The 15,620-nt window shown below is 36.5% G+C and overlaps 1 long non-coding RNA gene across 1 annotated transcript; it reads right to left on the reverse strand.

Moving 5' to 3' along the window:
- Positions 1–7,724: 7,724 nt before the first annotated feature.
- Positions 7,725–10,457, reverse strand: LOC141626990 (uncharacterized). Its single transcript, XR_012536552.1, has 3 exons — positions 10,389–10,457; positions 10,223–10,295; positions 7,725–7,917 (listed from the first exon to the last, which is right to left on the reverse strand). It is a non-coding gene; the product is annotated as an uncharacterized LOC141626990 (long non-coding RNA).
- Positions 10,458–15,620: the final 5,163 nt, after the last annotated feature.

Genomic DNA, 15,620 nt, shown 5'->3' on the forward strand with positions numbered 1-15,620 from the left:
TCTTTGATTTGTTAGGTTAAAACTTTTAGTTTTTTTTTTTTTTTTTTTTAATAAATTGTAAGGGTCTACTGGTCGGATCCGGGTCCCATAAATTAGACTCAGACCCGGACCCTAAATATTTTACTAAGACCCATACCCGACTAGAGGTGGCAAATGGGTCAATCGGACTAGTTTTGGTTCGGGTTCTTTCGGATCGGGTTCTTTCGGTTTATCTTTTTTTTCGATTTCAGTTCGGTTCAATTCAGGTTGGACTCAGTTTTCACTTTTAATCGGTTGTAGATATTTCGGGTTGGTTCAGGTTCGAGTTGGGTCAATATCGGTGCAAATAAGGTTCGAGTCGGGTCAATATCAGAGCGGATGAGATTCGAGTCAGGTCATAATCGGATCGGATGTCAAGGATTAGGTCTTTATTCAAAAGATTGAATATAATACGAATAGTTTTTTTTAAAAAAAGTAATAAATAATGTTTTTTTTTTTTGCATAACTAGGATATAATATTAATTCATTGACGTCAAAGAGGTGACACTCATGTACAAAAAGACACCCTAAATGTGATGCCTAAGTACATTCGGGTCAATTCGAGTTTCAATGTTGGGTTTCTGTCATCAATGTACGGGTTGAAATCGGTTCAGGTATATATCGGTTCGGATTAAAACAATTCAGGTTGAAACAGTTCAGGTTCATTCGATCTTGGGTCTATTTCGGATATTACAAATTCGATTCGATTTCGAATCAATTCAGGTTGATTTAGGTTTCGGGGGTGAAGTTCAGTTATACCTTTCGGGTGTACGGTCAGGTGTCGATTCGGGTATTTTCGATCGGTTTTTCGGGTTCGGTATACTTTTGCCAGGTCTATACCCGACCCATACCCGTTAGGTTCTCAAAAATTCAGATCCGGACCCGACCCATTAGGGTCCGACCCTAAGGGTCTGGGTCGGGTCCCCGACCCACTGCGTCTGCCATCCCTAATTGTACAACACGTCCTTCTCATTTCACATGTTTTTTTTCTATCTTTTTTATTGTTTCTTATCTTTTCATAGTGTAGATGCTTAGACGTACACTAATTATAGAATTCTAGATATAGATAAGGCAATCTAAGTCTCTTACTCCCACCCGGACCATGCTGTGGACATACTTCGTCGTGTTCTTGTACCTGAGAATCTGAGATGGGTTCCTTTCCTAATCATATTTTGGTACATCAAACTAAGCAAGGGTGTTAGGCCCAAATATGCATATTCTTACATGGGTTTCGATAGAATACGTTATCATCCAAAATGCTTTAACTTACGTAATCTATTCCGATGACTAATAGACATGGGTTGTATAAGTGAAGGCTGATAGATAGGTTTAGGCTATTTTGAAATATTTACTAGGAAATAAGCATAAAGAACCATTAATTTTAACATTGTCAATTTTCATTTAGTCATTAAATTTTAGCCTCATCATCGGGTACCCGTAAGACTAATAGACAACTTTGAGGTGTCTACAAAAACCCCCACTTTGACCGAGCATGAGTAATACGAATGTTAAAGTAGTCCGATCGGGGTAGATAAAGGATAAGAAATGTACCTGGGCCTCTTATATTACATGTCTGGAGTAGCTGAAAGCTGAGACTGACTTAGCAAAACTTTGTTTCACTAATCTGGAATGAAGCTGGTAAAATTTTGTTTCACCAATCTGGAAATTGGCATGGCAAAACTTTGTTTCGCTGGTCTGAAATCTTATAAATGTTTTGCTATTCTTGAAACTGGAATAGCTAAACTTTGTTTAGCTGGTTTGAAATCTGGAATAGCCAAACTTTGTTTAGCTGTCCTTGAATCTGGTAAAGCAAAACTTTGTTTTGCTGCTGGTAATCTGGTTAAGCAAAACTTTGTTTCACTTAAGAGTGAACCTGCAAAATCTGATTTCAGAATCTCAGATACGTGTTAGGGCCCGGCGACCGAGGAATTCAAAATTTTATTTTGAAAAGGGATTAGAATGTAAAATCCGAATTTACAAACTAGGATTTGCAAAATTTTATTTCGTAAAAAGATAAGTTAAGAAAATTTGATTTTAAGAACTCAAATGCATGTCAGGGCCTGCCAACCAATTGATTTGAAAATTGCAAAATTTTATTTCGCAAAAAGGCAAGTTCAGAAAATTTTATTTTAAGAACTCAAATGCATGTCAAGGCCTGCCGACCAATTGATTTGAAAATTGCAAAATTTTATTTCGCAAAAAGTCAACTTCAGAAAATTTTATTTTAAGAACTCAGATGCATGTCAGGGCCTGCCGACCAATTAATTTGAAAATTGCAAAATTTTATTTCGCAAAAATGGAAGTTCAGAAAAATTTATTTTAAGAACTTAGATGCATGTGAGGGCCTGCCAAACAATTGATTTGAAATTGAAAAATTTTATTTCGCAAAAAGGAAAGTTCATAAAACTTTATTTTAAGAACTCAAATGCATGTCAGGGCCTGCCGACCAATTGATTTGAAAATTTTATTTTAAAAAACAAAAGCTAGATCGCAAAATTTATTTCACGAAAAGGGCTGGAGAATTGCAAAATTTTATTTCGCAAAACGATAAGTTGAATATTTTTTTATTGATTTTGAAACTGACAAAATTTTATTTTACGAGAAGATGAGACTTTATGAGAAAATATTCCCCATTTTGGATGAATCTGGAAGATGAATGACAAAGTAATTGACTGGAGATCTGGAATAGTTAGTGACAAAACTGGAGTAGTTAGTGACAAATATATGACACCTTAAATGCAAATCCATGTCCTAGATATGATGCATGTAAGATGAATGCAAAAAAATGTTATTTTTTGAAGACATTTGAAATGAGATCAAAAGAAATTCTTTTTTTTTTGAAAATATGTTGAAAAAAGATGGAGTCTGACCCAAATGTGATCCAAGTAGAAAGACTGGACACTAACTGGACATTTTACCTCTGGAAGTAGCTCACAATTTCTCTGGTGTGGAGAATGTGTTTCATTTTTATTTGACCTGTTTGTTTGAGTTATGTTTTGATGAGTTTTGCCCTTTTTATAGTAACAAGCTCTACTAATTAAGCAAAACTAATACCATAGAAACAAAATACTTTTGTGGCCGTATATGCTTAGTGTACATCCTCCGAAGTCTTAGATGCTGAATGAGAGTGACAAATGAAGTAAAGGGTGCTATGGTGTTAGAAGACATTGGAGATCTGTGCATCTCTCTCACTCACCTAAATGAATGAAAGGATCGTCCCAAGAGGAATGGAGACAATGTAATTGTGGATTGACTCGTCTGAGAAAGGAAAAAAATCACTACTCTGAAATTTGTATTGTAAATATCTGAGAATGAAAAATGACTACTCTGCAATTTGATTGCAACATTGACTGGGATTTGTTTTCTTGTCCTGTGAAATTCTGAGAACTTTGAGGCTTTTGATATTAGATTTGTATCTACTTGAGATCGTAATTTTTTGTCTTTGACTTCTTGAGTGTCTTGACACTGGATTTGTATCTATTAGAGGTCATATTTTTGAGTCTTTGAGACTTCTGTCACTCGAGTTGTTTGCAACTTTGATTGAAATTTTTGTTGACTTATGAGAGTCTTTAGTGCGAGTATTTTGAGCTTGTATTGGTACTTGGACTCACATCTTAAATTCATTCTAAGGGACTAGTGGCCACCTATAACACAGCACGGAGTGCGCTTTCCCGTGTCTTATTTGGTAAGTTTGGGCACGGGTGTACTAGGAATCTGGTTTGAATATTTTTGAACTAGTTTTCTAGCACCAATGGGAATGGATGACAATATTTGGCGAAATGGCCGATCATATGTGTTTGTGCTCATCCGTTAGTCATTTGAGATATGAGAAATTGACGAATTTGGTAGAAAGCAATTTGTGCTCATTTGGGAAATTGACGAATCTAGTAGTCAATTGAAATATGGAAAATTGACAAATCGGGTAAAAAGATTGAGTCGCCAAACCTAGAGGTCACCTAGCTAGAGACACAGCGATCAAGGAATTATCACACCACAGAGATGGAAAAGATGGTCAAATGCAAGCCCTCGTTCAGGCTGATTCTAAGAGATCGATTGATCTACACTAAAGAGATGCGACCTAAAGTATTTCAAGTCTATTCTACTAGTTAAGGGTAAAAAGTAGAACAAGTGACTAATAAAGATGACATGTGCTTTTTTTTTATTTATTTGATTCAAAAAGAACTTGGATGGTCCTATTTTAATTAGAAACTTAATGTAAGCTATAAATTTTTTTCATTTTGGCAATGCCAGCAACTAAGTGAATTAGAAATAACTAAGTGACCATTTGCTGCCAGTAGGCAGAAATAAGATCGAATAATTATTCCATAGTCTAACCCCGTGCAATTTTCACCATTACTAATTTATTGGTACTCTCACAACTTATATGAGTTACTTATAAACTCAAAGACACGAGATGGTGAAGTTTACAAGTTGCAACACGTCTCATAACTGGGCTGAGCATGCTCTTTTGACAATTCTTATTGTATGTTTTTTTAAAACTGGTTGACATGACTTTAAAATTAGAAATCTGGGTGAATTGTACTGGAAATAATAAAAGGACTCGATGTGTATTAAGACTTGTATGAATTTCTACAATGGATTACAAATGAGGTCAAAAAAGACATAAAATTGACAAAGAAAGAAAAAAAAAAAATTTTTTTGTAAATTGAAAAAGTAAGACCCCATTTAAAAAAAAAATGAATAAAAAAAATGTTAGTATGAAATATCATGCATGATGATCAATGTTGGAGTATATGATGTCTAAAATCCTAAATGCAATATGTACAGGAAAGTGTTCTAGGACAAAGTGTAATTAGTAATTATACGTGACGCAATGCTTAGACTAAATTTCCTTCCTAATGTATACGTACGTGATTTTGTGCGGACATGACGTCTACCGAAGTTATATTAGCTAAGACACGCTTACCAAGGACCTATACCAAGGATCTACGGGCTATATGGTTAGGTTTGCAGGTTGAAAATTGGATACTCACGACATTAAAATACCATTGCATCCGCGGTGCGAGCGCGCGATAAGACGAGGGTATCTTTCGCTTTTGTGCTCACCCAGTCATATGGACCAGGCGAGTTGCCAAAACACGACGTCATGAGGTGGAAAATACGTGTAAGGCCTAGTCGGTCGAATGGACCTTCTAAGCATACAACGTACTTTACCGATGATAAATTAAGGTAGCTTAAATGACATAATACTGTTTTTTTTTTTTTTTTTTTTTTTTTTGTGAAAGGTTAGGAATTTCCATTAAGCACAAAACAACAATTTACACACTACCATATAGGGTACAATTCATGAAACTTAAATTAGTCAATCAATAATTAATTGACTTAATCCAAGCTTCATCACTACTCTTCTTAATACAATTGAGCCAAAACATAGAACGAATTTTAAGCATGCTACCAATCTGTTTAAGTACAAACTCCGGTTGTTCTATCAACCCTTCAAGCCTAGCTTTGTTCCTCTGATGCCAAATAGCATAATATAAGGCCTGAATCCAAGCAATGATAACATTCTTCTTCACTTTTGCCCAAGGTTTGGACTGAATCCAAAGCAACAAATTAAGGGCAGGCATTCTGATATTCAGTTTACAACTCAACAGATGTACCAGTTTCTGAGTATACGGGCACTGAACAAACATGTGACTATGTGATTCAGGGCCAGTACCATAGATGCAGCAGTCAGGATCAGGAGCAACCCTAAACTGCACCAGCTTGTCTATAAGCAACAATGCATCCCAAGCAATCAACCAATTAATGAAGATATGCTTAGGGATGCACCAAGAGTTCCAAATAACCTTATCCTAAGACACAACAGGCTGTGTTTTTCTGATCCAACAATAGCCACTGGTAGTAGTGTACCCTGAGGGATTAGGAAACCACTGACCAGCACCAGAGAAGGCTCTAGCAAATTTGTCTCTAACTCTACAAACCACTTTCCAGCTCTAAGAAGTATCAGCTTTTGGTATATAGATTGACCAAGGCACACCCTTCATATAAATATGGTGTACCCACTTAACCCACAGACTATCAGGTTTATTATAAACCCAACAGGACAACTTGCAAATTTTAGCAAGATTCCAGGCATAACTATCCCTTATACCCAAACCTCCTTCATTTTTTGGTACACAAACCTTTGCCTAACTCACCAAGGGGACCCTAAGGTATTCAGTGGATCCATCCCACAAGTAATTTCTACACAAGGCATCAATTCTCTTCAATACTCCTTTAGGAATGACAAAAATGGTAGCTCAATAAGTATATAAAGAAGTCAGCACTGAGTTTACCAGAGTAAGTCTGCCAGTATAAGAAAGTTTCTTAGCAGCAAACCCCCTACTTCTCTCAGTGACTTTCTCAATCAACCCATAACAATACTTAATACTCAGTCTGCCAGCAGAAATGGGTACACCCAAATACTTGAAAGGCAATGTCCCTTCACTGAAACCAGACACTTGCAATATATCAGACTTGATAGAGGCAGTAACACCATTAAAATAAATATTAGATTTCAAATTGTTCATTTGCAGTCCAGTAGCAGCAGAGAAGGTGGCAAAAGATCTGAGTAAAATCATTATAGAAGTAATATCCCCCTTACTAAACAACAAAAGGTCATCAGCAAACATAAGGTGGGTAAGCCTTAGCTGACTGCACAAGGGATGAAATTTAAAGGGCATAGTAGTAGTGACATGAGTAAGGATCCTACTCAAGTATTCCATAGTAATTGTAAAGAGCAAAGGAGAGATAGGGTCCCCTTGTCTTAGCCCTTTTGCTCCTTTGAAATAAGCAAAATTCTCCCCATTTAACACCAAGGAATAAGAGGCAGTCCTCACACAAACCATGATTAAAGCCATAATTTTTCCAGGAAAATGTAAAGCTCTCAGCATTTGCTCCAAAAATTGCCATTGAACTGAATCATAAGCCTTTTTCAAATCAATTTTCATCATACACCTAGGGGAAATTGTTTTCCTGTTGTAAAGTCTGACCAGATCTTCACAAATGAGAATGTTTTCTACAATGCTTCTCCCTTTGATAAATCCTCCTTGAGACTTATTAATGAGATCGGGCGACAAAAGAAATCCTAGTGCACAAAATCTTAGAGATGGCCTTATATAATACATTACAGCAAGATATAGGCCTAAATTGAGTAACATTCTGGGGTATGTCCACTTTAGGAATCAAACTTATAAAGGTATGATTAACCGACAGCAGCAATTTCCCAGTGTGAAAGAAATCCAGAATGGCATGACAAACATCATCTCCAATAATATGTCATGAATCTTTGAAGAAATCACTAGAGAAACCATCAGGACCAGGGGCCTTGTGGTTAGGAATTGAGAAAATAGCTTCCTTTATTTCTACCTTGGTAACATGAGCAAGTAAAATCTCACAATGGGCAGGAGTACACACTGGTCCAAGTTGAACCATAGAGTGACTCACAGGAGTAGTAGCAGCTGCTGTTCCAAGCAGTTCCTCATAGTAGTATAGAAAAGCATTCCGAATTTGAGCACTATCAGTATGAGTAATGATACCGTCGTTTTAGTATCAAAAATAAATACCTAAGTACTACTAACAGAAGTCAGCGGTAGGTAGGGTCGATGTGACACCCCGCGATAAAGCGGAAAATATAACTAATAAAATGCGGAATTTTAAGGAATTTTTAAAACTTTTAAAATTTAAAGCGCGGGTTCACCAAAATCTAAAACATAAATAAAGAATGCGGAAAGAAAGTTTAAATTATACAAACGTGATAGTCGAGGTGAGGGAAAATATATCCCTCGAAAGACAATACAATAAAAGGTAGGTCTAAACAATCCTAATAACCAACTACTAGGCCGAAGTGCTCGCTAGCTCACACATGTCTTCACCCCATGAATGCATCACTAATACCTGTCATTCATGTAAACATGAACGCCACAGTCATAACAAGGAACTAAAACAGGTAAGTCATATAAGGTACATACCAAAGATAAGAATATCAAGTTTATATGTAAACATGGCAAATAATTGAGATGGAACAAGATAGGCCAACCTTAGCTTAATAAAGATTCAACTGATCATGTGAAACAATTAAATAATATGAAAGACAGGAATATGGTCATTTATACAAAAGCACGCATTTCAAAGAAATACAATATAGATATGAGATTAGAATCCGAATCATGTGAAGCAGTTAAGTAAGGGATCAACCAATGCAAATTACAAGAATAGAAACCGTAGCCATTATTTGAAAAACCACTTAGCAAACATTGTATGGACGTGGCTACTAATGTCACATTCATACTTATGGCTTGCATCTCACCATAAGAACGGATGGGAACATCAATCCCGACGATCATGTCGCAACTAGAGGGCTTGTAGCTCACCCCTAGTATCCGATAGGACCAAGACAAACAACACAAGGCACAATTCTTACCTTGAAAGACAAATACCAATATCTATAACCAAGCAAGACCTTTACTACTCATATATCAAAATATAATTCCCCTGGTAGGACGACAATGGTACTCCCAAGACTCGAGTCCTAGTCTAAATCGCCGGACTCTCGGGCGACGGTCCCCGATTCGACATGCGGCGAGAACAGTCCGCATCCAAGACTCGATCGACGAGCGGAAGTCGAGAACCCACAATCGGCGAGAATGATCCGAAAGAGGCGGAAAAATATGAGCTAAACCCACAATCGGCAGACGATCCGAAAGAGGCGTAAAGATAAGTCAAGCAATACGGTATAGCATAAGGGCATCATCAAACGAATATGACTCAACCAAGCGATACGAATCAACTTGGAAAGAGACTACTACACGACCCAACCAAGCGATGCGAATCAACTTGGAAAGGGACTACTACACGACTCAACCAAGCGATGCGAATCAACTTGGAAAGAGACTACTAATGTAATGAGCCGATGATAATCCAAATAAGACATGACATGTCCAATACATAGAACATATGAGACCCAACCAAGAAACCATGTGAAGCCCAACAAAAGTGACATAACAAGCCCAAACTAATGAATATGTTAAGCCCGACATAAGAAGCATGTGAAAACCAAATAGCCCAACACAACAAGTCCAACAAAAGAATCAAGGTGAGCCCAACAAACAAAACCAAATGAGCCCAATTGAAGAAATATGTAAAAGAAAGATAGTTAATGAATTACGTTATATAAAATACGAGACGGATATTTAATTATTTCAAATAACACGAAATGGACCCAACAAGCAAAGCATACCAAGTCCAATGGATAGGACAAACTCGGCCCAACAAGTAAGCTAGACAAGTCCAATCAGATTAACAAGACAAACCCACTCCAATTAACATGCCGGTTAAATAAAATATGATAAGCGATAATGAATAATTTACGTTATATAAAATATACGGGATAAAATGTGACCAAGTTCAAGTGACCCATTTATGAGCCAAATAAACAAATTATAAGGAGCCCAACAAATCAAATATAATACCAAAAAGGCAAAACAAGTCTTCGTCAAAAGGTTGTAGCCAAACAATTGTTCTTTGTTCCTTTTAACACTCATACTCACATTCTAATGCTTTTCATCATCAAAGTAGTGTCACTCCTGCTAAATCTCTAAGCCAACCTCAATGATCCATTAAAACCAGAATAATGTCACAACATCATTACCTTAAATCTTGGACACCCAAAACAACAACTCCTTATTTAATCTCATGCTTATCCTAACCAACTCCAATAATCTGGCAACTAAACCCACCCCTCCAACAACGTAATAAACTAATTAATAGGAAATATTAGTTATCTATATAATAATCAATCAATTAGTCCAACCTATAGAAAAATCTGAGCACATAAAAACCGTAATCAATCAACAACAATAACTTTGTCCAAAACCGAGCCAACAAGGAACAACCCGACACTTCCTCTCATGTCCCTGCCCAAAACAGGGCACCCATCTTCCATACGGCTCCATTTCCCGCATAAAGACAGACCCCAACCAGCTATAACCACGGTCCGAGTGAGCCATAGCCCGAGCTCAAGACAGACAGAGTTCATGACCGAACTTTCGCACCCAAGTCGACCCATTTCAAACACCAAATTAAGACGAAGGTTACCATACACAAGAGACGAGTAAAGGACCAATCTTTAACAGAAAAAGAACATACAAAACGACCCATAAGGCGTAAATTTCGACCTTGTCGAGTAACCTATCACCGTTACCTTTTTGCCCTTCAAAACTCCGAGAAAACGTCTAAAAAGTATGAGCTTCCCACCGGTTCTTCAGTTTCTTAAACTAGAGGAAAGAAAACGAGATAAAAGAGCTAAAAATCAGAACTTTCATGAGACGGGTCAAACTGAAATCACCACAAAAACAAGACTTTAATACCTTGAAAGATGAAGGAGGAAGTAAGGATGAGAATGGTACAAAAATTAAGAGGAAAAGTGGAGAAAATAGGGAATCTGGGTTTGAAGCTCGGCCAAAATGGCGTCTGTTGAAGTCTGCATATTGTTGTTGTTGTTTGTTTTTACGCGGGGAGAAGAAGAAGAAAAAGAAAGGAGAAATGAAAGGAGGTGGGGACGGGTGTATTACACAACAACCACAAATAATATTAATAATATATAATAATAATAGTAGATATTTTGAAGGTGGGTGAATGTGTTGTTGGTTTTTGATTGGTCCAGATTAAAGTGGGTGCAAGGTGAAATGTGACGGTCTATAGCTAGACGGAATAAGGTCTCGAGTTTACTTTAACTTGAGACGGAAACTAATATTATTACGTCATTATTATTATCCGACCAAAAATATGTATGCATATATTATTATATAAATCGTGCCTTAAAAATATAATTTAATCGTACGTATTTTTATAAAAAAAATGAGCTTTTATATAATACGTTTATAAAAATCGTGTTTAACATAAAATTAATTAAATAAAATAATTCAAAAATATATAACAAAATAATTAAACGGTTTAATAAATTTCAAATGTCAAAATGGGAAATTCGCGGGTGTTACAATCACCCCATCTTTTAAAAAGTTTCGTCCTCGAAACTTGAAAGTAGAAATGAAAGGTTATTTAAAATGAAACCTGGAACTGGACTCGGTAGCCCGAATCATTTAAAAGGTTGCTTATGGTAAGAATTAAAATTCTTTCAAAAGTTTCAAATAAAATTTTTCGACAAAACTAGATCGAAAGGTAAATCATTGTATAAATCAGAAATCAAAGCACTTTCAAAATCAATAACGAAGAGTTTTCAAAAGTATACGTCTCATTCATGGAATGAAATTGCCCTTGTCGTGCACACAATAACGCTTACTTTCCAAATCGAAGACAAATTTAAAACAAAAATCAATTCGCCGACAAGCGTAGAACAAGTTATTAAACGTCTCTAATAACGAGTTCTAACATCCGATCAACGTCAAAATCAAAAGAAAAAGTAATTCACTCAAATTCTCTCCTGCAAAAGCCAAAATAGAGATAGAGGTTTCACTTTTAAACTCAAAAGAGAATTAAATTCCTGAAAATATAACATTATACTTTGACAAAGAAATCATAGATAGGTCAAAGTTAACAGAAATTGGATAAAGTTAAAGAAATCTCGGGTTTAGTAATCAAAATCACGATAGATAAGTTTATATTTAAAGAACGAGTAGGGAATTAAACCAAGTTTTCATTTTCAAACCTTTAAAATAGGTAAGGTTTACAAAAGTAACATAAACTTTTAACAACAAATCAAAACTAGTAGCATGAAAGTTTAGAAATTGAACAAAAAGGAAGGTAGCTTAGATAGCATAAAAACAAAGTACGTTAAGAGAATTCAGACTCAACTAACAAGAGAGCTATGATGAACTTCCTAGGCGTAAGAATTGATGTCAAGTCTACAAGGATGTAAAAGGTGGAGTTTCACAGGTTACGAGTACCAAACTTAAAAGAGGAGTATGATGAAGCAAGGAAACGAGGTATGAACAAGAACACTTATGATCAAAGAAGAAGGGAACTAGACAACAAGGAAACGCCAAGTACTCAAACTTCAAACAACAACATCATCCTAAGCGGTTAAAAACTTCAACACCCAAACTTATGACCAAAACACTCCCAAAATTTTCCTCAAACACTCATGTTACTTCACCCCAAGCAATTCCATGAAACAAGGTACTCCACTATAAGTGAGATTTCATCACTCCAAATCCTCAAACATCCACAAACAACTTCCACGAGATCAAGGTCAAACTTCCAACAAAGCTATACTCGTATCTAACTAGCGTCAACCATGGGTTCCTTAGAAAGTAAACCCTCAATCAAGAATCACAATACCAAGCTCTAAACTCCCAGAAAAGGTTCCTCAATTATTTCTCAAGGTTCTCATTTCAAGACAATGTAGTAACACGCCAACCCAAAGTCTTCTTTCAACTCAAGAACTCCCAAGAGCCAACTAATAATCCCACAATTAGCATCTATCACATGGTAACCAATACATTATCAAACTCTCATGTCCAAAGCGATTATGGGAGCCAATCAAAAACTCGACTTACCTAGTCAATCCTATATCCTCAAATCCACCATTCAATTTCAACCATTTTATGTCAAGTACTAAGCACTAGTATCCCAAGACACGTCTCACTACACTTCCCAAGGTTTTCAAATCCCAAACATAAACAACAAAGCCAAGTTCCATAACCTTAGTAACAAACGCAACTCACACTTGACAACACAAAAACCACCAATCAAATATACTCGCTTTATCAAGGGTCTAGGTTTAAGAACCATTAAGTATGTCTCATCACACTACCTAAGTCTCTCCAACATCAAATCATCTCAAAACCAGGATTAAGGGTCAACCACAAGCAATCTCCTCAAAAGTCAAAATCCCCAACCAAGGTCAACATTCCTTAAAAGAAAGAATACCATCAATAGGCGTTAAGGGAGGATTACCAAGGAACAAAGGACAAGTTAGGGAATACAAGAGTGACTTACAAGGAAAAGAAAAGAGGGTTTAGAAGAAGGGATAAGCATTAAGAAGTGAAGAATATGGCGAGGTACACAAGGAACGAGATACATCTTCATGGAAGTAGAAGCATTCTTCAAAGGTTGAACAATTCTTCAATCCTCAAAGAATAGGCACCAAATCTTGATCTTCATGTAGATAAGCTCACGGTAATTGATCCAAGGGCACAACAATTATTAAATGACATTCAACAAACAGGTTAGAACCTAACAAAGAGCAAACACACTACATACTACCATCTTAGGTCCTTAAGTCTACCCATCTCTCATTCATTATTCAAGGTCAAGTTCAAATTAAATTTGGGGTACACGTGTGTGCGTCGGGAGCAACATAGGCTCTGATACCAACTGTGACACCCCGCGATAAAGCGGAAAATATAACTAATAAAATGCGGAATTTTAAGGAATTTTTAAAACTTTTAAAATTTAAAGCGCGGGTTCACCAAAATCTAAAACATAAATAAAGAATGCGGAAAGAAAGTTTAAATTATACAAACGTGATAGTCGAGGTGAGGGAAAATATATCCCTCGAAAGACAATACAATAAAAGGTAGGTCTAAACAATCCTAATAACCAACTACTAGGCCGAAGTGCTCGCTAGCTCACACATGTCTTCACCCCATGAATGCATCACTAATACTGTCATTCATGTAAACATGAACGCATACAATCATAACAAGGAACTAAAACAGGTAAGTCATATAAGGTACATACCAAAGATAAGAATATCAAGTTTATATGTAAACATGGCAAATAATTGAGATGGAACAAGATAGGCCAACCTTAGCTTAATAAAGATTCAACTGATCATGTGAAACAATTAAATAATATGAAAGACAGAATATGGTCATTTATACAAAAGCACGCATTTCAAAGAAATACAATATAGATATGAGATTAGAATCCGAATCATGTGAAGCGATTAAGGGATCAACCAATGCAAATTACAAGAATAGAAACCGTAGCCATTATTTGGAAAACCACTTAGAAAACATTGCACGGACGTGGCTACTAATGTCACATTCATACTTATGGCTTGCATCTCACCATAAGAACGGATGGGAACATCAATCCCGACGATCATGTCGCAACTAGAGGGCTTGTAGCTCACCCCTAGTATCCGATAGGACCAAGACAAACAACACAAGGCACAATTCTTACCTTGAAAGACAAATACCAATATCTATAACCAAGCAAGACCTTTACTACTCATATATCAAAATATAATTCCCTGGTAGGACGACAATGGTACTCCCAAGACTCGGTCCTAGTCTAAATCGGCCGACTCTCGGGCGAACGGTCCCCGATTCGACATGCGGCGAACAGTCCGCATCCAAGACTCGATCGACGAACGGAAGTCGAGAACCCACAATCGGCGAACGATCCGAAGAAGAGGCGGAAAAATATGAGCTAAACCCAAAATCGGCGAACGATCCAAAGAGGCGTAAAGATAAGTCAAGCAATACGGTATAGCATAAGGGCATCATCAAACGAATATGACTCAACCAAGCGATACGAATCAACTTGGAAAGAGACTACTACACGACCCAACCAAGCGATGCGAATCAACTTGGAAAGGGACTACTACACGACTCAACCAAGCGATGCGAATCAACTTGGAAAGAGACTACTAATGTAATGAGCCGATGATAATCCAAATAAGACATGACATGTCCAATACATAGAACATATGAGACCCAACCAAGAAACCATGTGAAGCCCAACAAAAGTGACATAACAAGCCCAAACTAATGAATATGTTAAGCCCGACATAAGAAGCATGTGAAAACCAAATAGCCCAACACAACAAGTCCAACAAAAGAATCAAGGTGAGCCCAACAAACAAAACCAAATGAGCCCAATTGAAGAAATATGTAAAAGAAAGATAGTTAATGAATTACGTTATATAAAATACGAGACGGATATTTAATTATTTCAAATAACACGAAATGGACCCAACAAGCAAAGCATACCAAGTCCAATGGATAGGACAAACTCGGCCCAACAAGTAAGCTAGACAAGTCCAATCAGATTAACAAGACAAACCCACTCCAATTAACATGCCGGTTAAATAAAATATGATAAGCGATAATGAATAATTTACGTTATATAAAATATACGGGATAAAATGTGACCAAGTTCAAGTGACCCATTTATGAGCCAAATAAACAAATTATAAGGAGCCCAACAAATCAAATATAATACCAAAAAGGCAAAACAAGTCTTCGTCAAAAGGTTGTAGCCAAACAATTGTTCTTTGTTCCTTTTAACACTCATACTCACATTCTAATGCTTTTCATCATCAAAGTAGTGTCACTCCTGCTAAATCTCTAAGCCAACCTCAATGATCCATTAAAACCAGAATAATGTCACAACATCATTACCTTAAATCTTGGACACCCAAAACAACAACTCCTTATTTAATCTCATGCTTATCCTAACCAACTCCAATAATCTGGCAACTAAACCCACCCCTCCAACAACGTAATAAACTAATTAATAGGAAATATTAGTTATCTATATAATAATCAATCAATTAGTCCAACCTATAGAAAAATCTGAGCACATAAAAACCGTAATCAATCAACAACAATAACTTTGTCCAAAACCGA

The sequence above is a fragment of the Silene latifolia genome, chromosome Y (genome assembly GCF_048544455.1).
Source record: "Silene latifolia isolate original U9 population chromosome Y, ASM4854445v1, whole genome shotgun sequence".
Lineage (NCBI taxonomy): Eukaryota > Viridiplantae > Streptophyta > Magnoliopsida > Caryophyllales > Caryophyllaceae > Silene > Silene latifolia.